The sequence below is a fragment of the Bos taurus genome, chromosome 8 (genome assembly GCF_002263795.3).
Source record: "Bos taurus isolate L1 Dominette 01449 registration number 42190680 breed Hereford chromosome 8, ARS-UCD2.0, whole genome shotgun sequence".
NCBI lineage: Eukaryota > Metazoa > Chordata > Mammalia > Artiodactyla > Bovidae > Bos > Bos taurus.
Genome location: NC_037335.1, coordinates 81,945,850 through 81,961,335, shown reverse-complemented (window position 1 = coordinate 81,961,335; position 15,486 = coordinate 81,945,850). Strand labels below are relative to the sequence as shown.

Sequence of the window (15,486 nt, the reverse complement as noted above, 5' to 3'; positions counted from 1 at the left end):
GTCCCAAACTCCCTGAAGGGTTACAGCAAAGCATTTTTAAGGGCAAAGTGAGAAAAGGGTGCCCTTGTGAAATGTTGTTGCTGAACCATGAAAGATGCTGGGATTCTTGGCCTCTGGAGAAGAATTCAATCTGGGGCCAGAGACAAGGCTTGATCACTCAGAGCTTTTGTGTAGTAAAGTTTTATTAAAGTATAAAAGAGATAGAGAAAGCTTCTGACATAGACATCAGAAGGGGGCAGAAAGAGTACCCCCTTGCTAGTATTAGCAATGGAGTTATATACTTTTAATTAGTTATTTCAGTGAATCAAAAGAATGTCTGGTGGTTGTAAAGACCTTACTAGACCTACTCCCATAATTTACATTTTAAGATTACAGGATTAGCCAGAAGGTTTTTTTTTTTTTTCAGAGACTGTCCTCAAGCAGGATACATTATTGTTATATAATCCTAAGGAATGTAGAGGGAAAAACAGTTTGTCCTTTCCTCCTCCTTGAGAATTCCAGACCCCTCTCTTCTTGGGGACCGCTGGACTTATCAACCTGCCTAGGAATTGACTCTCACTTGGTTGGTTGGTTGTTGCAGACTGTTGGTGCGGGAATTCTTTGTTCTTGCAGCTGTCCACATAGGTCAGGTCATGATGTTGTAAACCTCCAACGAATGTTATTCCTTCTTCTGCAACTTTTTATCTGTATATGAATGGACTTTTAAAGATCTGCCTTGAAAATAGGTTATCCTATATATTTCAGACTATATGCAATCATTGTTAACTAAAGCAAAAGAAACAGGTCTAATGTGGAGTCAGATTTGTTCTTCCCTGTTACTCTTTTACCATTAGGAATGATGGTAGCACTGTGATCTTTTCAGAAATGCCCTTTCAGAAAGTTGGGAAACTTTCCTTCTGTTCCTAGATGGTTGAGAGTTCCTATCATGAACAAATGTTGGATTTTGTTAGATGCTTTTCTGCATCTATTGAGATAACCATGTGGTTAGTTACTTTATTCTATTAATATGACTCATTACATTAATTGATTTTTTAATGCTATACTGGCTTTGCATTCCTAGGATAAATCCCACTTGGTCATGGTGTATAATCCTTTTTATGTGTTACTGGATTTGGTTTAGTAATGTTTTGTTTAGGATTTTGTGTCTGTGTTTTTGAGGAATATTGGCAGGTGATTTTCTTGTGCTGTCTTTGACTGATCTTATGGCAATTCTGGCATTTTAATATGAGTTGGGAAGTGTTCTCTCCTCTTACATTTTCTGAAAGAGTTTGTAAAGGATTAGTATTATTTTTTCTTTAAATATATGGTGGAATTCATCCATGAAGTTATCTGTTCATGAATTTTTATTGGAAAAATTTAAATGACAACTTCAATGTCTTTACATGTTACAAGTCAATTTTGATTTTCTCTTTCTTCTTGAGTAAGTTTTGGTAAGTTGCTTCTCTCTAGGATTTCCCCACCCCCCCCACCCCCCATTATCTAAGTTGTGTCATTTGTTGGCATAAAAGTGATCCTATAGAGTCAGCAGTGATGCCTCCTGTTTCATTTCTGATTGGGGTAGTTAGTATCTTTTTCTCTTCTTGCTCAGTGTAGCTAAAAGTTTATTGGTTTTGATATTTTCAAGAACCAACTTTTTGTTTCATTGATTTTACCAGTTGTTTTTCTGTTTTCATTGATTTCCTCTGTAATCTTTATTATAGCTTTCCTTCTGCTTGCTTTACGTTTAGTTTGTTGTTCTTTTTCTAGTTTTTTAAGGTAGAAGCTTAAGTTATTGATTTGAGACCTTTATTCTTTTCTAATACAACCGTTCAGTTACAAATTTCTCTTTAAGCACTGCTTAGGCTGCATCCCCCAAATTTTGATATGTTTATGTTTTTGTCATCAGTTGAAGATATTTTCAGTTTACTATGTGATCCCTTTTTTGAGCCATTGATTATTTAGAAGTGTGGATTTAATTTCCAAATATTTTAGGGTTCCATGTATGTTTATTGTTGATTTTAAGTCCATTGTGGTCAGAACATGTGCTTTTAAAATTTATTAAGGCCTCTTGTTTGATTGTATAACAACTAACAACTAACAACTATATTTCTGCCCAACAAGATAAAGCTATTCTTTCAAGTGAAGACATTTTTTTCTTTCTCCAAATGAGCAAATGCACAATTCCAAGAGTCATTGTATTAATTACTTACTATGTCACATTTCAAAATCAGCCATGGCTTAGTCACTCAGTTGTGTTTGACTCTGTGACCCCAGGACTATAGCCCATCAGGCTCCACTGTCCATGGGGATTCTCCAGGCAAGAATAATGGAGTGGGTTGCCATGTCCTCCTCCAGGGGATCTTCCCAACCCAGGGATCAAACCCAGGTCTTCCACATCGCAGGCAGATTCTTTACCATCTGAGCCACCAGGGAAGCCCAAGAATACTGAAGTAGGTATCCTATTCCTTCTCCAGGGGACAGGCTTCCTGACCCAGGAATCCAACCGGGTCTCCTGCATTGCAGGCGGATTCTTTACAAGCTGAGCTAACTGTTTGACTCAACAATTCCTTTGCTACATGTATATACACCAGGATGTGTAAACCTGTGCTCCAGGAGTGTCATTCAAAACAGCAAAATCGCCGGCTGGTCGAGGCCACTGTGGCGCTCCTCCTTCGCCAGTGTGCGCCGGCAGTCTGGGCACACCCACAGCGGCAGGTGTAGCATGCTGTTGCCCTTGGGCACCATTGACAGGGCCAGTTTGCTTACGGTCTTCACTCCACTCTCTAAGAACAAAGAGTCCTTCCGCACTCTTCTGCACAGGAGACAGTAACCCCCAGCGGGGTAGGGTGGTGGTCTATGATTCATGCCAAAATTAAAAGGAGTCTCTAAACGCTTTCTAAAATCAGCCATAGTCCCACTGAATGTTCTGTTGTGTAAAGACAAAATTGTAAAGCCATCTTCTAACCACTTGTCCATAAAATAAAAATGATAAGGAAAGAGAAGGAAATTTGTTAACATATGTATGTGTGTGTGTGTATATATATATAAAATAATGTATATTAATACATATATATACACATACACATATAATGAGCAAATAGAAAATATGTAAAACTTTTACAATCCTTGTTCCTCTAGTTGACCATAAGGCCATAATTGATATCCATGACTTCTTTGTACAACTTATTCCGTATTTCCTGGGCCCTCAGCCAGAGCCTTAGATGGTTAGAATTTTTTCCCGGTAAATGAGCAGACCTTTATCCTTGAAGGATCTGAGCTTCAGAGCCTTCTCTTGCTCTGATTCTACTCAAAGCAGGCAGCTTTACCCATGACTCTATAGATGGGTCAAAATAGTGCATGCAAATGTGTTGCCTTCAAAATTCAAAGAACTTACTGCACAACTGTGCCTCTTTTCATGATAGGTGGTACATTAGAGCAGCTTATATTTCACCTTGCAGAGTATATATCTTGCATGCTGTGGGTCTGATTTGGCCTATTACCTGTTTTTGTGTGACTTGTAAGCTAAGAATTTTTAAAAAAATTTTTAAATGTTTGGGAAAAAAAAAAAGAATAAAGGACAGAATCTGTAAAGCCTAAAATATTTATTATGTGGACCTTTATAGAAGAAGTTTGCTAACTGCTGCTTCAAACTATTAAACCCCATTTACTTCACTGAGGTGGGGGACCCATGAGTTTCTCGGGGTTTATTGGCATGTGTGTTAATAAGGCATCTAAAGGACTTTGTCATTTCTTGTTCATCAGATCCGGTCAGCATGGTTGTGTTCAAGTAGTAGACCAGTGTGATATTTTATGTACTGTCCGGTCAAGTGCCTCTCACTTCTGCAGCCCACATGACTTCCTCAGTGTCCAGCTTCTGTAGCTTGAGTGATTCCTCAGAGCTCAGCTCCCCGACTGCCTGGCTCCTGGGACCTGCAGTCCCTCTAGCAGGCTCCTGGGCATGTGCTGCTCCTCTGGTGCCCAGTCCTGGGGTGCAATGGGGCCAGTAGCACTTAGTCACCTGCAGCTTGCCCCAACATTCCCCTTGGGTGATTTTTTTTTTTTTAATAGAGTGCCTCTGGTGAGACATTTGCTTGCAACCAGGTTTTCCTGGCACCATGTATGGTAGGTATCTGGCAAGTTACAAAAGGTGGATTTCCATCAAGTTCTACTGGCACAGCACCCATAGAGACTTCACTGTCATTTGGTGAGCCGTGGCTGTGTCCTCTCCAATAAGATTTAGATCTTATCGGGTGCCTGGTGGGTAGAGTCAAAGGGGGTGTTGTTCTTGGGTGCTGAATTCCAGCACCAGAAAGTAGTGGGTGCTCTTTATATCTGCTATTCCTATATTCTTTAGATTTCTTTTTACTTTTGACTAGCCAGTCTCCTGGTTAACTCAGTTATAGTGAATAATTCTTTATATTTGATTTCCCTTATTCAAACTGCTGTGTGGTTTTTTCCCTTCTGATTGGACCCAGGTTGATCTATTCTCTTTGCTTCTAACTTCATAAGAGAAAGTAAGTGGTGAGAGTAATTAGCTTATTCATTTTCTTGAACTGTGAAAGTAAAACTTGAGGATTATTATCACTTCCAAATCACAAAAGGTAGGTTTTGATGAGATATGTCATGCTTTTGCGTAGTGATGAATTGGGCTTTATAGTTCTTTGCTTCTTTCAGACCTTTGAAAAATAGAGTATAGGTATCAAGGGAAGTGGGGTTAGGGAGTAAGAGGGAAGGGGAAGAGGAAAGGAATTGGTGCTGTGGTCAGTGTTATGGCATCCAGTGGGTAGGACCCCGGATGGCATGATTTTACATCTGTCTGGCTATACTTCTTATTATCCTTTATCCCATGGTTTTCATTTTTCAGATTTTTAAGACTGTAGTTTTTTCATTTTCCTTTAGAAGCCCAATGCTGATTTTGTAATACAGAATATATGTTATATGTAACATTTTTAATGTTTACTCTGTTTTTATATAATCTGAGATCTGGAGTCAGATATTCTGCTAACTACCCATAAGACAGTTAGAGACTGCTGTATTTTACATACACGCACAATTATTCAGGGAAGGCATTATTTAAACATTTGAGTTTGGCTCGGTGATCCCTTACCTAGTCAGCTTTGAAGGTGCAGAATTGCTAAACTGATTGACTTCTTTCATGGGAATTTGGAGGGGCTCTTTAGCTTAATTACTTCCAACACCCTCTTGGAGCTGGTTCCTTTGTTGTTTTTTATTCAGAGTAATCACATTATACATCCTCCTTGTACTTAACCCTGATCCCATTTCTCTGATTCTGTTTGTACATTTACGTGCTGTTCCCATAGATCTCCTTACCAAGCCCTGATTGCTTGATGATCATTTCTGGTCCTTATGCACTGTTGTTCATACTATTGTCTTATGTGTGTATGCTGTATTGCCACAACTCTTCGCCTGCTGCTTCATGATTGTTGACCTTGTTGGGTGCCTACCCAGCATCTTTTCTTGCTTTTTTCCTTCCTAACAGTGCCTGGATTTTCTTTCAGAAGTCACTGTTACATAGACTCCGGGGAATACCAGTCTCACTACTAGCTTCTCTGGTAGACTCTGGTTCTCTTAAACAGTCTGCCTTAAATTAGTAAAATTTGCATGATCACAGTCATTGGTTAGGGATGGGCATAAGTTTAAGCAAATACAATCCAAAAAACATCTGAGGTCTTTTACTTGGGCTGCTAGAGCAGAAGTGTATACTCTCTTTTTGGGTGGTATGTTGTATAATGGGACTCCCATAATGACTGAACTATTTTGCTGTCATTAGGGGATTAGGATGGAGGTGGATTAATCATGAGGTCTGCCCTATCTCTAGATTTGCCAGTTTCTTTTTTATTTTCTTTCTTTTATAAAATTATTTATCTTTTGATTTAGTAATACGTATCAGTTCAGTCACTCAGTCGTGTCTGACTCTTTGTGACCCCACGAATCGCAGCACGCCAGGCCTCCCTGTCCATCACCAACTCCCGGAGTTCACTCAGACTCACGTCCATTGAGTCAGTGATGCCATCCAGCCATCTCATCCTCTGTCGTCCCCTTCTCCTCTTGCTCCCAATCCCTCCCAGCATCAGAGTCTTTTCCAATGAGTCAACACTTCACATGAGGTGGCCAAAGTACTGGAGTTTCAGCTTTAGCATCAGTCCTTCCAAAGAAATCCAAGGGCTGATCTCCTTCAGAATGGACTGGTTGGATCTCCTTGCAGTCCAAGGGACTCTCAAGAGTCTTCTCCAACACCATAGTTCAAAAGCATCAATTCTTCGGCGCTCAGCTTTCTTCACAGTCCAACTCTCACATCCATACATGACCACAGGAAAAACCATAGCCTTGACTAGACGAACCTTTGTTGGCAAAGTAATGTCTCTGCTTTTGAATATGCTATCTAGGTTGGTCATAACTTTCCTTCCAAGGAGTAAGCGTCTTTTAATTTCATGGCTGCAGTCACCATCTGCAGTAATTTTGGAGCCTAAAAAAATAAAGTCTGACACTGTTTCCACTGTTTCCCCATCTATTTCCCATGAAGCGATGGGACCAGATGCCATGATCTTTGTTTTCTGAATGTTGAGCTTTAAGCCAACTTTTTCACTCTCCACTTTCACTTTCATCAAGAGGCTTTTTAGTTCCTCTTCACTTTCTGCCATAAGGGTGGTGTCATCTGCATATCTGAGGTTATTGATATTTCTCCTGGAAATCTTGATTCCAGCTTGTGCTTCTTCCAGCCCAGCGTTTCTCATGATGTACTCTGCATATAAGTTAAATAAGCAGGGTGACAATATACATATAAGTGGTATAAAATTCCCCATAGTGCAAAAACCTAACCTTGAACAATTACCTAGTTACCTTCCACAGAGCTTATCACTGTAACCCTAAAGCATATATTTTCTCCCTAAGGTGTATCAAAGCCTTCCTGTGTTTAGTAATACTAGTTAGCACTTGAGCCCTATGCTTAGGGGACATTTTAAACAGCCCCCTGTGGAACTGCTGGATCATATGGTAGTTCTACTTGTAATTTTTTGAGGAATCTCCATAATGTTTGTTATAATAGTTGTACCAATTTACATTCCCACTAACAGTACACAAGAGTTTTCTTTTCTCTACATTCTCATCTACACTTGTTATTTCTTTTTTTTTAATAACAGGCATTCTAACATGTGAGATGATACATCATTATGGTTGTGATTTGCTATGATTTGGCTGTAATTGGGATGTGATTCGCCCTGATGACTAGTTATATCGAGCAATTCATGGACTTTTAGCCATCTGTATGTCTTTGGAAAAATATGCAGATCCTCTGCCTATTTTTTAGTTGGCTTGTTTGGGTTTTTTTGATGTTGAATTTGAGTTTGTATATTTTTTATATTAACTCCTTATTGGATATAGGATTTGCAGATGTCTTCTTCCAATCAGTAGGTTGCCTTTTTGTTTTGATGATAGGGAAGCATCAGGGTGGGAAAAATTTTAGTTTGATATAGCCGTATTGCTTATTTTTGCTTTTGGTTCCCTTGTTTTAGGAGTCCACTCCAAAAAAAAAAAAAAAAAAAATCACTAAGACCAGTGTCAGTGAAGTTATTGCCTACATTTTTCTCTAAGAACTTTATGGTTTCAGGTGTTAAACTTTTTCCCTTTCCAGTTTATTGAGATATAATTGACATCTTGTGCTCTGTAAGTTTAAAGTGTATAGCATAATGATTTGACTTATATGCATCATGAAATTATTATCACAGTAAGTTTAGTGAACATCCATCATCTCATATGGATACAAAATATTAAAAAATAGAAAATGATTTCTTCCTTGTGATGAAAAATCATAGGACTTACTCTCATAATACCTTTCTTGCATACCATAGAACAGTGTTAATTATATTATCATGTTGTACGTTACATTCCTAAGACTCATTTACCTTTTTTTCTAACTTTTTTTGAAGTATAGTTGATGTATAATGTTCTATAAGTTTCTGGTGTACAACATGGTGATTTGCAAATTTTAAAAGTTATACTGTGTTTATAATTATAAACTATTGCATATATTCCCTGTACCTATTTATCCTATAACTGGAAGTTGTACCTTTTGATTACTTTCATCCAGTTCCCTTTCCCCCCCCACCTCCTGCCTCTGGTAACCAGAAACCTGACCTCTTTTTCTGTGAGTTTCTTCATTTTTGAAGAATAACTGATTTACAACACCCTGTTAGTTCCTGTTACACAAAATACAGATTTGGTATTTCTGTATTTTTCAAAATGATCACCATAAGTCTAGTTATTATGTTATCATACAAAGATATTACACAGTTACTGACTCTGTTCCCCACACTGTACATCACCATCCATCTAATCTATCTGTGATTATTTTAAATTGCTGATCTCTTAAGCTCTAACACATTTTAACAATCCTTCATTTTTACTGTTTTTGACATATTTTACATATTTTTGTGTTTTGTATCTCTTAATTACTTATTGTGCATATAGGTGTTTTTTGGTTTTTGTCTTTAATCTTCCTTTTATCTTTATACATGGCTGATTTACTACCTTTACTGTGTGTTTGACCTTATCAATGAGACTTTACTTTTTGTAATTTTCATGTTTCTAGTTGTGGCCTTTTTAGTGTAGAGAAGTCCCTTTGATATTTGTTGTAAAGCTGGTGTGGTGGTGCTGAACTCAGCTGCTTGCCTGTAAAACTTTTGATCTCTCCTTTAAATCTGAATAAAAGCCTTGTCAGGTGGAGGAGTATTCTTGGTTGTAGGTTTTCACTTTCATCACTTTAAATATATTGTGCCACTCCCTTCTGGCATGTAGGGTTTCTGTTGAAGTTAGCTGATAGCCTTATGGGAATTCACTTGTTCTTAACTTGTTGCTTTTTCCTTTCTGATTTTATTAGTCTCTCTTTATCTTTAATTTTTGTCATTTTAATTATAATGTGCTGTTGGGTTGACCCTGTTTGGTACTCGGTACCTCCTGAACTTGGCTGGATATCTGTTTCCTTTCCTAGGTTAGGGAAGTTTTCAGCTATTGTGTCTTGAAATATATTCTCTCTCCTTTCTTGCTCTCTTCTCCTGGGATACCTATAATGTGAATGTTAGTATGTTTGATGTTTTCCCAGAGGTCTCTTTATTCTTTTTTCTATTCTGCTTCAGTGATTTTCACTACTCTCTTTCAGCCTGCTGATCCATTTCTTTGTATCTTCTAATTTATTTTTGATTCCTTCTAATGTATTTTTCATGTATTCTTCATCTCTGCCTAGTTCTTCTTTATATTTTCCAACTCTTTGTTAAAAACTTCTTATTTCTCAATCTGTTCATTCAATTTTCTCCTGAGTTGTTTGAACATCTTTATAATCATTACCTTGAACTTTCTATTGAGTAGATTGCCTTAACTTCTGTTGAGTAGAATACCTTAACTTAATTTTTCTTCTGGGGTCTCATTTTATTCCTTTGTTTTGAACATATTCCTTTGTTGCCTCATTTTGCCTAATTTGCTGTTTTTATTTCTGTATATCTGGTTAGTTAAGTCACTCAGTCATGTCCAACTCTTTGCGACCCCGTGAACTGTAGCCTACCTGGCTCCTCCATCCATGGGATTCTCCAGGCAAGAATACTGGAGTGGGTTGCCATTTCCTTCTCCAGGGGATCTTCCCAACCCAGGGATCGAACCCAGGTCTCCTGCATTGCGGGCAGACGTTTTAACCTCTGAGCCACCAGGAAAGAAGCCTCATATATCTGGTAGGTTGGTTATATTTACAAACTTTGGAGAAGGACCTTTTGTTGGAAATGTTCTGTGTGCCCCAGCAGTGCATTCCCTTCTTGTCACCAGAAATGTGTACTCTAGGGATGCCCTCTGTATAGGCTGTGTGGGTCCTTCTGTTGTGGCTTGCTGAGTAGCCAGGAGTAGCTGGCCCTGGTCCAGTTGATTGCCAGGTCTGACCTTGTGTGCAGGCTGCCAGCCACTGGTGGATGGTATTGGGTCCTAGTATAGCTGGCTGCATGGCCAGAAGAATCCCAGTCCTGATGTTGGTGTACTGGTAGCTGGGGCTGGGTTGTAAAGTATATGACTGTAGAGCCCCTGGGATCCAAGAGCTAGTGTCAGCCTGCTTAGGTGGGGCAGTGGTCCCAGGGATCTCAGGATTGCTGTCTCTCCATTGGTCCTGGCTGGTCCCAGCACTAGTGGGACCCTTGGGGATGCAGCCCCATTCTGAGGTCTCTGGCTACAGAGCCCTGGGGGTCCCAGGGCTAGTGCCAGTGCATTGGTGTGCTGGGCTGGATCCTGTGCCCTCTGGTGATCAGGGCCAATGCCAGGGTTCTGTGGGCTTAGATGGTCTTAAGGCAGCAGGTCTGCTGGTGGGGGTTGTGTCTCAGCCCTGCTAGTTGTTTGGCCAGAGGTATCTCAGTACTGCTGCCTACAGGTTGGTGGACATGCCTGAGTCTCAGCACTTATAAGCTAGAGGAGTGATTCCAAAATGGTGCTTATCAGCACCAGTGTCCACCAGGTAGAATGAGCTTCCAAAAATGGCTACCACCAGTGTCTGTGCTTCCAGAGTGAGTTCCAATTGCCTCCTGCCTCTCTGGGAAGCTTTTCAAGATCAGCAGCTGAGTCTGACCCAGGCTTCTTTCAAATGATTGCTTTTTCTCTAGGTCCTAGAATGTGTGAGATTTTGTATGTGCTCTTTAGGAGTGGAGTCTCTATTTTACACAGCCTTCTGGCTCTCCTGAAAGTAATCCACTCTGACTTTTAAAGCCAAGTGTTGTGGAGGCTCATCTCAGTGCAGGACCCCTGAGCTGGGGAGCCTGATGAGTGTCTTGGAGTCCTTGCTCCTTGGAGAGAACCTCTGTGCAACTGTAATTATTCTCACATTTGTGAGTTGACTACCTTGTATGGGTCTTGACTATCCTGCATCTCCACTTCTCCTTCCCTTTGTGGTTCCATCTTTGGTTTTAGAAGGTCTTTTTTGCTAATATTTTCTAAATCTCACTTGAACATCTGGAAGTTCATGGTTCACATACTATTGAAGCCTGGCTTGGAGAATTTTGAGCATTCCTTTGCTAGTGTGTGAGATGAGTGCATTTGTGTGGTAGTTTGGGCATTGTTTGGCATTGCCTTTCTTTGGGACTGGAATGAAAACTTACCTTTTCCAGGCCTGTGGCCACTGCTGAGCTTTCCAAATTGCTGGCATACTGAGTGCAGCACTTTCACAGCATCATCTTTTAGGGTTTGAAATAGCTCAACTGGAATTCTATCACCTCCACTAGCTTTGTTCGTAGTGACCCTTCCTAAGGCCCACTTCATATTCCAGGATGTCTGGGTCTAGGTGAGTGATCACACCATCGTGCTTGTCTGGGTGGTTAAGATCTTTTTTGAATAGTTCTGTGTCTTTTTGACACTTCTTCTTTTTATATTCTGTTAGGTCCATATCATTTCTGTCCTTTACTGTGCCCAGCTTTGCATGAAGTGTTCCTTTGGTATCTCTAATTTTCTGAAGAGATCTCTAGTCTTTCCCATTCTACTGTTTTCCTCTATTTCTTTACATTGATCACTCAGGAAGGCTTTCTTATCTCTCCTTGCTGTTCTTTGGAACTTTGCATTCAAATGGGTATATCTTTCCTTTTCTCCATACATATGTCAAAACATATCAAATTGTACTCTTTAAATATGAATACATCCTTGAAACCATCACCACAATTAAGATAACGAACATGGATATCATACCCTCAACTTTCCTAGTGCTCCTTTGTCAACTTTTCTTCTACCTGTTTTACTCCACTCTCTCCTCCCATTCCCATATCAGATCAGATCAGTTGCTCAGTCGTGTCCGACTCTTTGCAACCCCATGAATCGCAGCACGCCAGGCCTCCCTGTCCATCAGCAACTCCTGGAGTTCACTCAGTCAGACTCACGTCCATCGAGTCAGTGATGCCATCCAGCCATCTCATTCTCTGTCATCCTCTTCTCCTCTTGCCACCAATCCCTCCCAGCATCAGGGTCTTTTCCAATGAGTCAACTCTTCGCATGAGGTGGCCAAAGTACTGGAGTTTCAGCTTTAGCATCGTTCCTTCCAAAGAAATCCCAGGACTGATCTCCTTCAGAATGGACTGGTTGGATCTCCTTGCAGTCCAAGGGACTCTCAAGAGTCTTCTCCAACACCACAGTTCAAAAGCATCAATGCTTCAGCGCTCAGCCTTCTTCATAGTCCAACTCTCACATCCATACATGACCACAGGAAAAACCATAGCCTTGACTAGACGAACCTTTGTTGGCAAAGTAATGTCTCTGCTTTTGAATATGCTATCTAGGTTGGTCATAACTTTTCTTCCAAGGAGTAAGCGTCTTTTAATTTCATGGCGGCAGTCACCATCTGCAGTGATTTTGGAGCCCCCCAAAATAAAGTCTCTCACTGTTTCCACTGTTTCCCCATCTATTTCCCATGAAGTGATGGGACCAGATGCCATGATCTTTGTTTTCTGAATGTTGAGCTTTAAGCCAACTTTTTCACTCTCCACTTTCACCTTCATCAAGAGGCTTTTTAGTTCCTCTTCACTTTTTGCCATAAGGGTGGTGTCATCTGCATATCTGAGGTTATTGATATTTCTCCCGGCAGTCTTGATTCAAGCTTGTGTTTCTTCCAGTCCAGTGTTTCTTATGATGTACTCTGCATATAAGTTAAATAAACAGGGTGACAATATACAGCCTTGACGTACTCCTTTTCCTATTTGGAACCAGTCTGTTGTTCCATGTCCAGTTCTAACGGTTGCTCCTCCCATTCCCAGGCAATCACTAATCTGCTTTCTGTCACTATAAACTAATTTACATTTTGTAAAATTTCATATAAATTGATTCAGATAATACATCCTCTGTTTTGAGGGGTCTTTTTTCACTTAGTATAATTGTTTTGGTAACTGTGTTGTGTAGCTTGTGTTACTAGTTCATTTTTATTGGTGAGTAGTCTTTCATTATTTGGATATAGCAGTTTTTTGTCTCCTTTTCATGGACATTTAGGTAGTTTTCAATTTTTTTTATACAGATAAAACTTATGAATATTTATGTTAAGGTGTTTGGATGAGCATAGCTTTTATTTCTCTTGGGTAAAAGTGTAGGAGTGGAAGGGCTAAATTGTAGGGTAGGTAAAAGTTTAGCTTTTTAAGAAATTGCGGTTTCCGGTTCCAGATGGTGGAGTAAGACATGTGCCTATCTCCTGGGAGAGCAACAAAATCACAATTAGCTGTTGAACAATGGTTGAACAATGGGGGATGCTGGAACCCAACAGAAAGAGATATCTTATATCCAAAGATGAAGAAGCTCCAACAAGGCAGTAGGAGGGACGCAATCACGATAAAATCAAATCCAATACCCTCCAGGTGGGCCACCCAAAAACTGGAGAACAATAATACCCAAGAAGTTCTCCCACTGTTATGAGGGGTCTGAGTCCCATGTCAGGCTTCCCAGCCTGGGGATCCAGCAAAGGGATTGGGAAGCCCTTGAAGGCCAGCATGATTTGATTACATGACTTCTACAGGATTGGGGGAAATAGAGACTCAACTCTTGGAGGGCACAAACAAAATTGATATGCACCAAGATCCAAGGGAAAGGAGCAGTGACCTCACAGGAGACTGAACCAGACCTACCTGCTAGTGTTCAAGGGTCTCCTATGGAGGCGTGGGTTGGGGGGCTTACTGCAGGGATGGGAGCACTGGCAGCAGCAGTCCTGGAAGCTGTCCCTTGGTTTAAGTACTCTGAGAGATCACCATTAACCCTACCATGCATGACCCTATAGACCCCAGGGCTGGGTCAGTTCAGTTCAGTTCAGTCGCTCAGTTGTGTCCGACTCTTTGTGACCCCATGAATTGCAGCACACCAGGCCTCCCTGTCCATCACCATCTTCCAGAGTTCATTCAGACTCACGTCCATCGAGTTGGTGATGCCATCCAGCCATCTCATCCTTTGTCGTCCCCTTTTCCTCCTGCCCCCAATCCCTCCCAGCATCAGAGTCTTTTCCAATGAGTCAACTCTTCTCATGAGGTGACCAAAGTACTGGAGTTTCAGCTTTAGCATCATTCCTTCCAAAGTACACCCAGGACTGATCTTTAGAATGGACGGGTTGGATCTCCTTGCAGGCCAAGGAACTCTCAAGAATATTCTCCAACACCACAGTTCAAAAACATAAATAAAACCCAGGGCTGAGTCACCTCAGGACAAAAAGCTAACAGGGAGTACAGTCCCATCCATCAGCAGATAATTGGATTAATGCTTTACTGAGCAAGGCCCTGCCCACCAGAGCAAGACCCAGTTTTTCCCACCCAACCCCTCCCATCAGGAAGCTTACACAAGGCTCTTTGCCTCATGCAGTAGAAGGCAGACAGAAGAAGCAAGAAGAACCACAATTTCACAGTGGCTAGAATGGAAACCACATTACAGAAAGTTGATCAGGATAAGAAAGCAGAGAGTTATGTCCCAGATGAAAGGAGAAGATAAAACCCCAAAGAGAACTAAATGAAGTGGATCTAGGCAACCTTCCAGAAAAAGAATTCAGTATAATGATAATGATGATCCAGGATCTCAGAAACAGAATGGAGAAAATGCAAGAAATGTTTGCCAAAGACCTACAAGAACTAAAGAACAAATAGAGATGAACAATATACTGGAAGGAATCAATAGTAGAAGAACTGAGGCAGCATAACAGATAAATGACCTGGAGGACAGAATGGTGGAAGTCACTGTTACAGAACAGAATATAGAAACAAGAATGAAAAAAAAATGAAGACAGTGTAAGAGACCTCTGGGACAATGTTAACTGCACCAACATTATAGGGGTCCCAGAAGAAGAATACAGAGAGAAAGCACTTTAGAAAATATTTGAAAAGATAATAGCTGAAAATTTCCCTAACATGGGAAAGGAAACAGTCAACCAAGTCCAGGAAGTGCAGAGCATTCCAAGCAGGATAAATGCAAAGAGGAATACACTGAGACACATAGTAATCAAACTGACTAAAATTAAAGACAAAGATAAAATATTAAAAGTGACAAAGGAAAAACAATAAGTAACATACAAGGGAACTCCCATAAGTTTATCAAATGATTTCTCAACAGAAACTACAGGCCAGAAGGGAATGGAATAATTTATTTAAAGTCATGAAAAGGAAGAACCTACAACCAAGAATACTCTACCCAGCAAGACTGTGATTCATATTTAACAGAGAAATCAAAAGCTTTCCAGACAAGCAAAAGTTAAGAGAATTCAGCACCACCAAACCAGCTTTACAACACTAAAGGAACTTCTCTAGGCAGGAAACACAAGAGAAGGAAAAGACCTACACAAAATAAACCCCAAACAATTAAGAAAATGGTAATTATATTGCCAATTACCTTAAATGTAAGTGGATCAAATGCACCAAACAAAAGATATAGACTGGCCGCGTGGATTAAAACAAGTACATGTATGCACTTCTGCTTACCACACTGCTATACTTAACCCCTCCAAATTGTATGTATTTATTTTATATT

At 40.3% G+C, this 15,486-nt stretch overlaps 1 protein-coding gene across 21 annotated transcripts in view; it reads left to right on the top strand.

Annotated features, from left to right (window-relative positions):
- Positions 1-15,486, top strand: part of FANCC (FA complementation group C) — a 343,951-nt gene that overhangs the window by 12,544 nt on the left and 315,921 nt on the right. The window lies entirely within an intron of this gene.